We start from the raw sequence: 14800 nt of genomic DNA, 5'->3' as shown, positions 1-14800 counted from the left end.
GTCCCCAGAACATAGTCCAAAGCACCTCTCCTAAGTTTGTCCGTCAAGCTTAGTCCCTCTCCTTCCGACTCTGGCTCTGGAGTGGTGACTGCTGGCTCCTTTTATAACGCCCCCGGAAGTGCCCCAGGTGCTCGATGACCTACTTCCGGCAGCATTTCTGGGTGTGGCGGAAAGAGGACTCAGCAGCTGTTGCAGCACCCCCCGGACCCCCACATCTCAACCTGGCTGTAGTTAACTCCAACTCCCATGAAGCCCTGTGGGAATCCGAAGCACCACTGCAACTCATGGGGGCTGCCATCTAATGTCCTGGGGAAGGTACTGTGCTGCCCATGCTTGCTCCTCCGGTCCTCTCAGTGAAAAGATGTCCAGGCTGGGGTGCTTGTGACAACAGTTTCAATTTGTGTTGTCCAATCTGGACAGACCAAATAAAATGCAGCAAAGGGCAGACAAAGAAAACAAGCATATAGCATTAAAATGACAAGAGGCCCTATCATTAGCCTAAAACAATGAAGTAAACTACATCCTTCAACCATATTAAGTTAATAATGAGAAAGTTTTACATTTCTTCCTCAAGTGTAGAAAGTGCACTTATACAGTGCTTATCAAAAGTATTCATCCCTTTGGAAGTCTTCACGATTTATTTTATACAACATTGAATCTCAGCAGCACGATGGTGCAGTGGTAGCGCTGCTGCCTTGCAGTTAGGAGACCTGGGTTCACTTCCCGGGTCCTCCCTGTGTGGAGTTTGCATGTTCTCCCCGTGTCTGCGTGGGTTTCTTCCCACAGTCCAAAGACATGCAGGTTAGGTGCATTGGCGATCCTAAATTGTCCCTAGTGTGTGCTTGGTGTGGGTGTGTGTGCACGCCCTGCGGTGTGCTGGCGCCCTGCCCGGGGTTTGTTTCCTGCCTTGCGTCCTGTGTTGTCTGGGATTGGTTCCAGCAGACCCCTGTGACCCTATAGTTAGGATATAGTGGGTTGGATAATGGATGGATGGATGGAATGAATCTCAGCGGGTTTAGTTTAACTTTTTTTGATATTGATCAACAAAGAGAGATTCTTTAACGTCAGAGTGAAGCAGATCTGTGTAAATTAAATCATCGAGACTTAACTGGTGGCCTCTCTCACTTGTCTTCTTCTCTCATAGTCGCTGTTTTCATGGACGGCCTGCCCTAGGCAGATTTACAGTTATGCTATACAGTACTGCATTTCTTAATGACTTACTTAATTGGACTCCAAGGGATATTTACTGACTCATTGATCAACAAATTAAAAATGATCAAAATGAAAACATCTTTGCAAAGTGTTCTATATTAATTACAAATATAAAACACAAAATAATTGATCAAACAAGTATTCTTCCACTTTAATATAACACATCTAAAGTGGATTCAGGACGTGATTTTTAATAAATTTGCAAACCTTTCTGAAAACGTTTTCACGTTATCATTATAGGTTAAGTGTAAACTAATTGTCAGATATGGCAAATTCATCCAGTGCCACATGGGGGTATACCCCCACCTGGATGCCATACGTCAGGGAACACTCTGACTGGTGAAGAAGGCTCACATGGAGATGACAAGAAAGAAAAGGTGGGGCCTAATCTATTTCTTGCCTGCTTCTATGATTGCTGTGGAAGGTGTTTCTTTTGTTTAAAAAGGGGGCACCGGTGGAAACATTGCCCCTCACGCTTCTCCAATATATCGGAGCTGCCTCTGGGCCGCCAGTGGACATCGTATGCTCCCAATTTTTCTATAGTTTCTTGCAGAAGCAGTGTTGGCGATATGGACTTTGAGGACACACCTCTGTGCTGTATTGACCCCCTCACAGGACTGGACACTGTGACCAATAGGTCTCCGCTGAGGGGGGAGATATGTAGATGTCACATGGGCTGGACGGGCATTCTGGCTGGGAAGGAAACAGGAAGCAGACCTGGAAGGAAGAGATGGACGGACAGCCCCTGTAAATGAAGAGATATCGCTGGGGAGTTTTTATTCCCTCAGCATGCTAGATGGCAGCAGGTCCGGATATCCACACCCAGTGGGAAGCCAGCACGGCATGCCGAGAAATGTAGCCCTGCTGGGGTCACTGGGTGCCACAAGAGGGCACTGCAGGGAGGCAAGCTCCTTATTATAGTGGACTTCCGTCCACCCTGGCACTGGTAGTACTCCTGGGTCTGTAATAAAAGGGCGTGTCAGAGCTGGGAGGTGGAGAGGCAACACTTGACTGGAGGAAGGCAGTGTGGTGGCGAGAGAATTATTGTGAGGAGAGAAAACCTGTGTTTTGTGCTTGTGTTACATATTTGAGGTGATTTGGTTAATAAACCTACCTTTATTTGAACCCGGGACTGTGCTTATGTGTTCGTGTTGGGGTTTTCACACCAGTTAAAATGAAATCTACAATACAACAAAGTGTACAGAAAGGGAAGAGAACTGAATACTTTCTGAATCCAGCAGTGTAGCCAATACTTTCTGAATCCAGCAGTGTAGCCAATTGGTTTTAGAAGTGACATAATGAAGATGACATGTCTGAGTTCAAGGGGTTTCAGTCCATTGTAATTATAAATGCACCATTATCTGGAAGGTGCAACTTGTGGTCAGACAGTATTGTGGCCTAAAGTGCAAAGACAATAGAACACTCCAGGCAGCTCTGTGCAAAGGTCATTGAAAAAAACAAGTCAGGGAACGGGCGCAAGAAAATAGCCAAGTCACTGAATATCCCTTGGACTCCAGTTAAATCAAGCATTAAGAAATGGAAAGAGTAAATCTGCCTAGAGCAGGCTGTCCACAAAAAAAAGGCCCTCAGTTAAATCTCAAGCATTTAATTTACATCACTTTGCAGAGATCTGTTTTCACTTGACATAAAAAAGGGTCATTTTCTGTTGATGAATGCAAAAAAATTAAATCCAATGATGTATAGCAATAAAATGTGAAAACGTCCAAGTGGGTGAATATTTCCAGAAGCACTGCAATTCTTCCAATAACTATAACCTGAAGATAACATGGCATGAAGTCAAATCGGGTGTATTCTCCTGTGTGCATTTTACAATGAAATTCTTACTTGTATGTCTCCCCAGAACAGCTGACAAAAATACAATATAACTGTATATATTTAAAGGAATAGGATTACATAAAAAGTATACATAGCTTGCAACATAACTAAATGTAATATACATTTGCAAGTGTGCATATTGTGTTTATACACAGTTATGTTACAATATTTGCTCATATGATTGACCGTTCAGCAATGTTATGACCTGCAGATAGAAACTGTCCCTGAATCTACAGATATGTGTGTGCCAATAACTCAGTTCCATTTGACTGAAGGAAGGATTGAGAAAAGTGGCTGTGCAGGACGGCTGAACTCTATAATTATCCTGTTTGCCTTTCTAAGATAGAGAGTGTTGTATATGTACAAAACAGGTGGCAGCTCAGTGCTGGTAATATTCTGTGCCACCCTTCACCATCACCGTCAGTGCTTTAGATATTTGAGCCAAACAGGTGCCATACCAGGATATGATACAGCCAGACAGGATTGAAGTTTGTGAGAAAATATAGAGAAATATTAGCTGCCCTTAGAGGAAGTAAAGGCGCTGGTGAGCCTTTTTGACAAGAGCCAAAACGTGTTGTGTCCACTTCAGATCATCAGTCACTAAAAGAGGTTTAAAGCTGATCACTCTTTCAACACCATCCCCTCAAATGTAATTGAAGTGTGGTTTGCATTCTGTTTTCTGATGTCTATGATTAACTCCATGTGTTTATGACATTAAGGGTAAGATTGTTGTCCTGGCACCACTGAGTCAGCAGATATACCTCCGCCCTGGAAGCTGTCTCGTCATTGTTAGGTGATCAGGATCGTGGTGTCATCAGCAAAATTAATAATGGAGTTGGAGTTTTCCAGAAGGGAGATCAGCTAATTACCCTGTGGCATGTCTGTGTTGAGGGTCAGCATGGAGGATGTGATGCTGCCAGTCTGCACATGCTGTGGTCTATTGGTCAGGAAGTCAAAAACCCAGTTGTAATGGGTGGTGCTAAGTCCAAAACAAGTAGTTTGGTGGTCAGCTTTGGCAGTACAACAGTAATAAATGCTGAGCTGTAATCTTTAAACAGGACTCTGGCAAAAGGTTTGATATTTTACAGATGTGTCAGGATACTATGAAGAGCAAGGGACTGGTTGAGTTGATATACAAACTGGGAGTGATCACAACTCTCTGGAATATTCTATTTACTGTGAATCCATATTACTAAACGAGAATGGTAAACCGGATATGGACGCAGGGACCTGCTCGTGGACGCAAAAGACATAGTGCGCAAGTGCCACACAAAAGCCCCCCCGCACCAGAGCAAAACGGGAGAGACTACGAACCGTCAGAGTAGGAAACAAAGTAAAACGTCATAAAGAGGTTAATGAACAGGGACAAATACATGGAGAGCAGGTTACAGAACAAAGCCCCCCTCCCCAGAGTAAAACGAGAGAGACTACGAACCGTCTGACATGCCGCAAGCAGGATAAAGCGAGGTCAGAAATAAAACACAGAGTAGGAAACAAAGTAAAACTTTATAAAGGGATTAAAGAACGGGGACGAACACATGGAGAGCGGGTTACAGATGATGAAAACTGGAATGCAACAGCTTCAAAAAAACCTAGGCACGAAACACATGCACACCGAGATACAGAATATAAAGGCAGAAACAACGACAGTTAAATGTCCACACCACACAGCGGAGGCGGACCCGGAAGGTTCAGGCGCCTACATTGTGCGTCGGAAGGCGCGGTAAAGTACAAAAGGCAAACGCGCCTACACAGCTTGGTAAAAACCGACATAATACGGAAGGCGCAGGCGTCGCCGCCATATTGTGAGTGGCACTAATGCGTGGTGAAGGCGCAGGAGGAGACATAGTAAAACAAGAGGAGTCAACGCCCCGCTCCAGAGTGAAATGGGACACACTACGGAGTCCACAAAGGTTCATACATCAAACCCAAGATGGTAAGGACACGCGTCTGAAACTGCGGAAGCAAAACTGTCTCGGCTCCAAAACCAAACAGCTCAACAACTAACACAGCTTCGACACCGAGCCCGTCGTGGACAGATCTAATGAATGTGGGTGCCTACAACGCGCGTCTCAAACTGCGTAGGCAAAGCAGGCATGGATTCAACACGACACAGCTCAAGTGACCGAGATACAAACACGCACCTGCCTGGATATAATTAATAAACGCAGGCGCCTACAACGTGCGTCTGAAATGCCGCAGACCAGGCAGGCACTGCTCCAAAAAGAAAGAGCTCGACTAAACGAGATACGAAGTGAAACGGGAAACACTACAGAGTCCGCAGTGCTCCACAATGCACCGCATAATAGTTCGGAAAGAGCTTCGTAGTAACAGTGGGGAGACTCAGAGTGACACGGGCGAATGCTCCGTATTAAACATACGTCATCCTCACACGTCCAAACTATACAGCATAGGTGAATCACATTACAGTGATGCATTATTAACAGTACGATAAACATCACAGTATCGCAAACAAATGAAAATTATTACTCGAAAAAGGGAAAATATATTCACCACGGACCAGGTGTCATTGAAACAAAAGCAGAATAAAGCGAGATCAGAAATGAAAGACAAAGTAGAAAGCAAAGTAAAACGTCATAAACAGGTTAAATGAGGGGGCCAAACACATAGACAGCAGGTTACAGATAATGAAGACCGGAATTCAAAAGCTTCTAAAACAAAAGCTCGACTGACCGAGATACAAACTGAAACGGGAAACACTACGGGGTTCGCAGTAGTCCACAATGCACCGCATAATAGTACGGACGGAGCCCCGTATTAACAGTGGGTGGGAGGCCCCAGAGTGACACGGGTGAACACTCTGTATTAAACGTGCGTCATCCTCACACATGGCTGCCCAGCGGACACGGGTTCAAAACGCCGGGGGTTGGCGAGCGAAGCGAGCAGGGGGCAGAGCCCCCTTGTTGGTTATAAAACACAATAGAAAGGACCATATGAGCCCTAACTGTTGTAATAGTCATACAGTAGATGTGCTTGGAATTATGCATTTAAGACAATGCCAGGTGCAGATTTATATCTGAGTTTTTAAAATAGCCTGATTGTTTCATTTCGAATGTATCCCAGTCATACCTGATCTAAACAATGTGTATGACCACATTGTTGCAAGATTAACAGAACTCCACACCCTTCAACAGCATATTGTATATGACAAAGACACTCCTATCTACTACTCCTCTCTGTGTATGTAGTGAGAAGTCAAGCAAAATGACACCTTTTATTGGCTAACTAAAAAGATTACAATATGCAAACTTTCGATGGCAACTCAGAGATTACATCTTGCCTGAAGAAGGGACCTGAGTTGCCTTGAAAGCTTGCACGGGGGTCTGCTGGAGCCAATCCCAGCCAACATAGGGCACAAGGCAGGAAACAAACCCCGGGCAGGTCACACACACACACACACACAGTAGGGACAATTTAGAATAGCCAATGCACGTAACCTGCATGTCTTTGGACTGTGGGAGGAAACCCACACAGACACGGGGAGAACATGCAAAGTCCACGCAGGGAGGACCCGGGAAGTGAACCCAGGTCTCCTAACTGCGAGGCAGCAGCGCCACCACTGCTCCACTGCCACTGCTCCACTGTTGCCTTTTTTTGTTTATTTCATTGTTATTTTCTGTATGTCACAAACATAGCCAGGTATATGTTTGCTCTTATCATATTAGTACAAAAAATAAATAGATTTGGTGTGGCATATTGGCTCAATATGTAGTGCTGCTCCCTCAAGTTTGCATATTCTCTCCTTGTGTGAGTTTTTTTAGGTACTCTAGCTTTCTTTCTACCGTTTAAAAGTAAGCATTTTAGTTGAACTACTGCCGCAACATGAATCTTTTCTCAGTAAGTGTGCGTGAGTGCACAAGTGTGCCCCAGTGTCCATTCCAGGGTGGGCTGCTGCCTTGTACTCCGGCTAGGTCTCCTGGAGCTGTCAGACAGCAGCATTAAGCACTTTGTAGCTCTGGTGCATGATGCAAGCACCTTAAATTAAATTATCAGTTATAAATTACATTAGATTTATAGAGCACGTGAAAATTAATTTGCTTGGTTTCCTGTCTAGGGTTCATTTCTGCTTTGTTCCCATGTGTTTATTCTGGAGAGTGGGTTTATAAATGTTGGTAGAAGAATGAGTAATTTAATTACTCTCCACAACTGCCACTTACTCTCATGGCTAACAGACAAGAATAAGTCATTAACTTACAAAATCTAAGTATTGAAATCATCTTTTTCAATTATTTTTTAATCCAGTAAATGCTTCAGAAGCTCCAATTCACATAATAAGGGAGAAAACATGTTGATATTGTTTGAACAAAGGTGACAAAGAAGAAAAGTCACTCATCAAAGGTGTGCATTTTGTGTTAAGACATCAAAACTACTGCCACTCCCTTAACACTGTGGATGATGCAAAACTATGGAATGATTGCATGTGCTTTACGCCAGACGAGTGTGGGGGTTTATTCTGGACAACCCGGCCTGTCTTTCAGCTCTTTAAAAAACTCTATTTGGGAAGTAATAAAAACAAACAAAAAGAACTGACTGTAGCTGGGAGGCCACAACTTGACAAACACTCACAAAAATATAGCATTTTCAGCGTTAATCTTAATTACTTTAATAAACTGGCAGATGAGATTATCAAAAACATGGCAAAATAATTAAAAGAAAAAGGTGTGATGGTAAAATTTTTGAACATATGTTGAAATTAACCATTTACCCATGTATTTTTTTTATATCATACACATTCAATCTAGGAGATATCATTGATATTGAAAACATAAAATGCACCGCCAGGTTTAACATCACTTCTATATGTCTTTATGACATCCGAGACACTTAAAGGTTACTGATTTACATATTAGAAGTAGGAAAGTGTATGGGATGGTGACGCTGTCTTTAAGAGTGAAATCCGCCACGTTTGAATGATCCTCAATTGCTCGGGTGTTGCCAGCACAATTAAACACAAGCAGCAGATGCTTTCACCAGGCAGCCAAATAAAAAGTGAAAAAGAAATTCTTTTATTCTTCATTCAACCCCAAACTGTAAATGGTTATATTCTTTTGCACTTTAGCCAGCCTGGAGTCACTTTTTATAATTATTTTTTTTAAGTAGATGCCTCTTTACCTGAGAAGGTTGCAATGAGGAACGCTGCTGCCTCACAGTTTTACGGACCTGTTGTTCACTTTTCCATCCTGGCTGTTCTCTCTCCTGGTGCAAATCCTCTGATTGCCTCGCAATTCCTAAATACTGTGCCTGGTGATACTAAATCTTTCTATGACGCCAAAATTTGTTTATATTAATTATTGATATTAATTCTGTTTTACTATGTATTCAATATAATTTGTGTATTTGTATATATATTGTGGCGCCCGGCTGGGATTCCTACCCAGCCAGGACAGCCGGGGAGACAGGAGGAGAGCTCATGCCTCCTCCAGACCACGAGGGGGTGACCTCCCTGGTTGTATTGGGGGCCACGGGTACAGGGCTTAGAAGCTCAACCCTGTAGGGGCCCGTGGTCACCGCCAGGGGGCATCCCCGTGCCTGATGGACCCTGGACCCCAGCACTTCCGCCACACCAGGAAGTGCTGGGGGGAAGAAGAGAGGGAACACCCGGAGTGCTTCCGGGGAGACAGCCGGCACTTCCGCCACACTGGGGCGTGTCGGGTGGAAGATTGCCATTGCACACCTGGAGCACATCCGGGTATGGATAAAAGGGGCTGCCTCCCTTCATTCAAGGCTGGAGTCGGGTGGAAGCAGGACGAGGTCAGAGAGAAAGAGAGAAGGAGGCGGTCCGAAGAGGAGGCAGTGTGGTTGGCCTGGACTTTGGGGAAGATTGGGGTTTGTGGAGCACTTAAAGACTTTGTAAATAATAGTTGTGTAAATAAATGTGTGGTGGTGTTTAAAAACATGTCTGCCTGTCTGTGTTCCGGGCTCGTTCCACAATATAAATACAGTATGGTTTAATACAATACAATACAATTTATTTTTGTATAGCCCAAAATCACACAAGAAGTGCCGCAATGGGCTTTAACAGGCCCTGCCTCTTGACAGCCCCTAAGCCTTGACTCTCTATGAAGACAAGAAAAAAACTCCCAAAAAACCCTTGTAGGGAAAAAATGGAAGAAAACTTGGGAAAGGCAGTTCAAAGGGAGACCCCTTTCCAGGTAGGTTGGGCATGCAGTGGGTATCAAAAAGAAGGGTTCAATACAATACAGTACAATACACAGAACAGAACAAATCCTCAATACAGTATAAAAATAAAAATTTTACAAGTACGGACCAGAATTTAACAGTAGATGATATCACATAATATGATTTGGATTTGTTTAGAGTCCTGGAGACCTCAACCATCAAGCTGCCTCCCCCATTTGGCCATTCCACAGCTGAAATAGCTCTGGGCCAGCCAATCCAATGAAAGGACCCCACTACCCCACGATTCCTGTGATCCTTCATCAGGGATGACTTTACCTTAGGCAGGCAAAACAACTTGGCGGGTGGGCCGTGGCACCAAGTGCCACATTTGAGTACTGAGAAGAGAAACAGAATAGGTGAGGATTAGTAACAAATTATAACTATCATGTTACTTATGTTTTAGTACTAATGACTAACAGCAGAGATGCAGTCTGTACAGTAAATCAGCAGCTCTAGTCAGGATATGCTAAACTGAAGTAGTGAGTCTTCAGCCGGGATTTAAAAGCTGAGACTGAAGGGGCATCTCTTATAGTAGCAGGCAGACCATTTGACAGTTTAGGGGCCCTGTAACTAAAAGCTTGATCTCCCACTGTTATTTTATTAATCCTTGGAATCATAAGCAGACCAGCATCTTGAGATCTTAATGTGCGCTCTGGTTTGTAAGTCATGATAAGTTCAGACTAGTAAGCCAGACCTTGGCCATTTAATGCTTTATTTGTTAAAAGGAGGACTTTGAAATCTGCCCTAAACTTAACCAAGAGCCAGTGTAAGGATTTAAGAACTGGAATTCTGTGTTTGTACTTTCTTGTTCTTGTAATAATTCTTGCAGCAGCATTTTGGATTAACTGGAGGCTGTATCCAGGGAACACCGCATTGCAGTAGCAATCCTACTAGAAATAAATGCATGAATTAATTTACGGTTTAATACTTTATTTACTATGTGCATTATACTTGAAAATATGTGTAAACATTTAGGACCTGTACTAGATGAAAAGCACTATGCAAAAAATAAACTGAATTCAGCTAAGTGACCATTAGGTGTTTATGTGGCCTTGTATGCCAGCTTTGATAGGTTCAGCCTTCAAGATTTACTCTTTTTTTTTTGCTTTTATAAATAACTGATGATCTCCAAGAGTAATCAGTCATATACTGTAGTTTCCCTGTGGTTTGTCTTCATGCACTTATGATTTATATGTCACTTAGGACAATATACTAATGTAAATGTCAAGTATTGTATTCCTGTACACAGCTCTGAGCTACAATGGTAAGTCAAAATGCTTCAACAATATTCTACTATATAATAAAACACTACTATGAATGTGTGTGTGTGTGTGTGTGTGTGTGTGTGTGTGTCCAGTCTATCCAAGCAATCTGATTGGTCAGTTTGGCTCTGGTCTGACTGGTTAATTTGACTCTGGTGGCACAGTGGTAAGGGTGACAACACCATACATTAGGTGGATGAAGTTCAGTTCTTGGTAGTGAATTGTTTTAATATTACATAAAAAAGTAAAATGAAGCAATTCATTGACAAATAAATGAATAAAGTACTGAGCGACACCGGGTCACTAAATACTAACAAGGCACAACCCAAGTCACCTTAAAAAACTACAAGTATTCTCGAGAATACAAATGATCTTTTCACAATATGTAATAAGGTTCATCTACCATTGGTGGTAGTCAAAAAGCGGACAGGAAGTGAGCAAGGCACCTCGAAATGACAGAGTCTTTACAGGGACATGATCAAGAGAGGAAGCTCGAGGAAAAAGAGATTGAAACATACATAATAACTGTGGAAAGGCATTGGAAGGACACTGAGATTTGACTTCAAAGACAGGAAGTATTCGCAAGAATATTAACAATATTTTCACAATGAGTAATGGGGGCGCATCTAATTGGTGGTAGTCAAAAAACAGACAGAAGGTGCGCAGGGAGTCTAAAAATGACAGAGCTTAAGAAGCAGGCTTTACAGGTGAAGCACTGGGCAAGACAGTTTGAGACACACCAGGAAAAGAGTAGGAGGAACTCTGAGGGTACAAGTAGGTCAAGAGATATCAAATATTTTTAAATTGATTCTGTTACCTGTTACCTGTCTTTGACCTGTTACCTGATTTATGACACTGAATACAGAAGGAGTGAGGGGTTTACACACTTAGTTCAACTGTCACATACCTGTTAGCCAGAACTATATCATAGACACATTCAGCATCATCTGCAGTTGTGGATGTGGCTGGGCAACCTGATTGTTAAACTCATGTCTCCATTCTTGAAATTTTCAGTCCCTTCGCAGACACTTTGCTAAGGCAAAATGTTGTTTCTTTACTGTTGTTGAGGGAGGGAGTGCACAGAAAATAAATGTTGCAGTGCCAACAAGTTCATCCCTGTTTAATTCCTTCACTCCAAAAAAAAAATGCTAAATGTTGTGCTAAATGAAAACCATTAAACACTGTACATAAAGATCACAAAGTAGAGCTCTTATGAGTTTTCAGGTTGCATTGAGTTTTATCCTGTGGGTCGCTCAAGCTATCATCGACTGACTCTTCTAGCACGCTCGAGCCTTATAGAGCCCCGGCTGGAAAGGGCAGAGTTAGTTACCCTCAATGGGTGTCTTCTTCTCTGGACTTTGGAGGAAGAACAAGACAACACAGTTAGGGACAAAGCCCCCTCTCACCCTGGGGTAGTATTACATACCTCATATGAGCCCATAAGGAGATCCTACAATGTGCACGTGTAACACTGTGCTGAAAGTCAGCAATGGATCTGTGCTTCTAATAAAAGTAAAGAAAGGGGGAGAGACCATGTTGACACTAGCAGAACACCCCAACTATTAACCAGACCAGTTTGGAGCTGGGTTGCAGCAGTGTAGAAAGACAAAGCCCCCACCAGTGCAACTAGTGTTGTAGACAACAGTATAAAAAGTTAAAACATCATTTCAGCTGCTTTTAGACTTGCCCTCATAAATACCCATCTTCCAAGTCCATTCACCTTTACTTACATTATGTGTCTTTCCTGAAATAGCTGAAAGACAATCTGTTTGACCAATTAAATGGAAACCATATAAAACAAGACTGAGGTGACAATAAACAGTCATGTAACTTACTCCTAGTCCCCCATTCAATCAATTCTATTTAGTTCATTTTTTATTAAACATATATCCATAAATGAACCAGTTATGCTTTGCAATAATCACAAATAAAGTATGAAATAAGAAGCACAACATGAACACTAAACATAACTCTAAAACACAAACAGAGAAAAATCCCAGTGGTTTTAAGTCAAATTCCAAGTGTCCCAGGTTAGCTGCATTCTGAGCAGGATCATTCTGTTGGAAAACTACAATTTCATTTGGATAAAATACAACCGAACCCAGGGCCATCGACTGAAATGTACTAATTGTGGGAAAGGAACCTAATATGTTAGGTTTAGCAAGCATCTTACACAGATTATTTAACCGGCCATGTACTGTATAAGTAGGAACGCTTTCCTTCCAAGGAAAATGAATAATCACCTTAACCAAAATAAATATTTGGAAAATGAACTGTATCTCAAAATACATACTAAGATAGATATCTGTGTAGGTATATTTTGCATGGAAACAAAGCATGACTGGCCTGCAAGAAACGGAACACTGTACTACTGATCAACTGTCAACATTACCCCCTTTGGATTTGTGTTGTCCTAGATGAGGTTGTTTTGTTTGCCAGGCCAGGTTAACAACATCTCTCTGACAATTAAGGGAGAACAGCATAGGACCTCTCTTCTTAGCAGCCATCCCACCCATTCCAGTTTCCCCATAATGTGCATCTACACATTCAATACAAATTAACGATGGATAGTATAAGTTCATATATAAATGCATGTAGTAATTGTAACTATTTAAAGAAAAACCTCTAACTTACTAGGCACTGTTGTTTTTTGTTATTATAAGTGAAAATGAATGTGCAATTTGTTGTATCTTGGGTATACTATTTGTTATACATGTTAAAAGTGTCACACATGCAAGTTGTGAGAGCGACTGTCAGGGTCTGGAAGGACAGGTATAGGGACAGAGGACGGCTTTGTACTGATTTCATTTTATTTCCATCAGCCTGGAGAACCACTACAATGACGAACAATGATGACTCTTCCAGTCATGAGATCCTGGCCCTATCCTAGGACCAATTTAAGAATGACTGGAAGCCTGTTGTCAGTCCTGACGCAACTCTTGAGGAGAACGCTACCTTTGAGAAACAAGACGCTAATGAGAATGGCTCTATTGGATTGGACCATCGGTCCTGTATTTTGGTACTGTTTCGCACCTGCATGAGGCCAAATTCTGTTGTGTATTAAACAGGGACTACCAAGCAGCCCAAACTGCTAATGCTGTCTCTTAATTGTTTTCTACAAGTGACGTAATAAATAGTTTACATTTTAGTAGTTTGTATAAAACTAGAAACAAATCAAAAAGCTAGAATAAATGAAATGAATCACCTATATTACCATTACTTATTATTTTTTAGAAACCTACTTGGTAATTAATTATTTCTAAGACACTAGATTAGACTTCAGTCAGGTTCATTTGTGACTCTGAATGATCTCGGTGAGTGTTTGTGCCAACCATGGGTCTGACTGGCATCGTGTCTACAGCTGCTTGCATCAGTTGCTGCCAGAACAAGCAAATTGACACTCTAAATCAGGAAAAGCCAGTGAGAAAAGCAGATAGGTAAATGGAAAATTAAAGACATACATTTTTATCTACTGAATTTTAAAAGCTGCATGAGTTATCAATACACATCAGCTGATGAAATTCTGGTGTTTGTTTGCAGTTAAACACTTAAGAGTCTAAAAGCAAAGTTACACCTACAAATAATGGCACTCACATTAAATATGATGGCAAAGCATGTGACTGATATGGGATGTCATTAGGACTTTGAGTTCATTTACCTAGCCATATATTCCAAATTTATTTGCTGTTATCGATCCACTAGCAAATGGAAAAACTTAGGTAATTTGATGTAAAATTACTTTATTATCTACTTTATGTCTCCTGTTTGTTTTATTGGGGAAAAGGAAAAAAATCTTAGTGAATTATAGGTTCCTATGTCAACAGAGGCTCAACAACCTACTGTACATCAACAAAGTGTGCTGCTAGTAAAAGAGGTATTGGAAAAAAGATTAGCCTTGTGAAGGGCTTCATGTGCCAAGGGGGCTTCAACCTCCCGCTCTAAATGGAAAATAGCACATGAATACTGTGAGGTCATTAAAAAGAGGATTATGAAGCAACAATCATTTATAGAAGAATAAATAATAATCACATGTTCCTAAAAGGGACATGCCTCCTTTTCAGTCTGCAAAAGCCTCAATACACACATTAAATAATGATTTATGAGCAATTACTAGTCACTGACTCCACCAAAATCAATGTAAAACAGTTTATCCTCCACCGAGGTGAACAGCATTTCATTCTTCACACTTCTCAGGAATGTAGTCAAATACTGTACTTGTATACTTGAACTATAGTTCACTGTACAAGTAAGATAGTATATTCTACTTTGGCTCTTCAGCCTGTCGCACC

The sequence above is a fragment of the Erpetoichthys calabaricus genome, chromosome 1 (genome assembly GCF_900747795.2).
Source record: "Erpetoichthys calabaricus chromosome 1, fErpCal1.3, whole genome shotgun sequence".
NCBI lineage: Eukaryota > Metazoa > Chordata > Cladistia > Polypteriformes > Polypteridae > Erpetoichthys > Erpetoichthys calabaricus.
Note: the sequence above shows the minus strand (reverse complement) of the source record.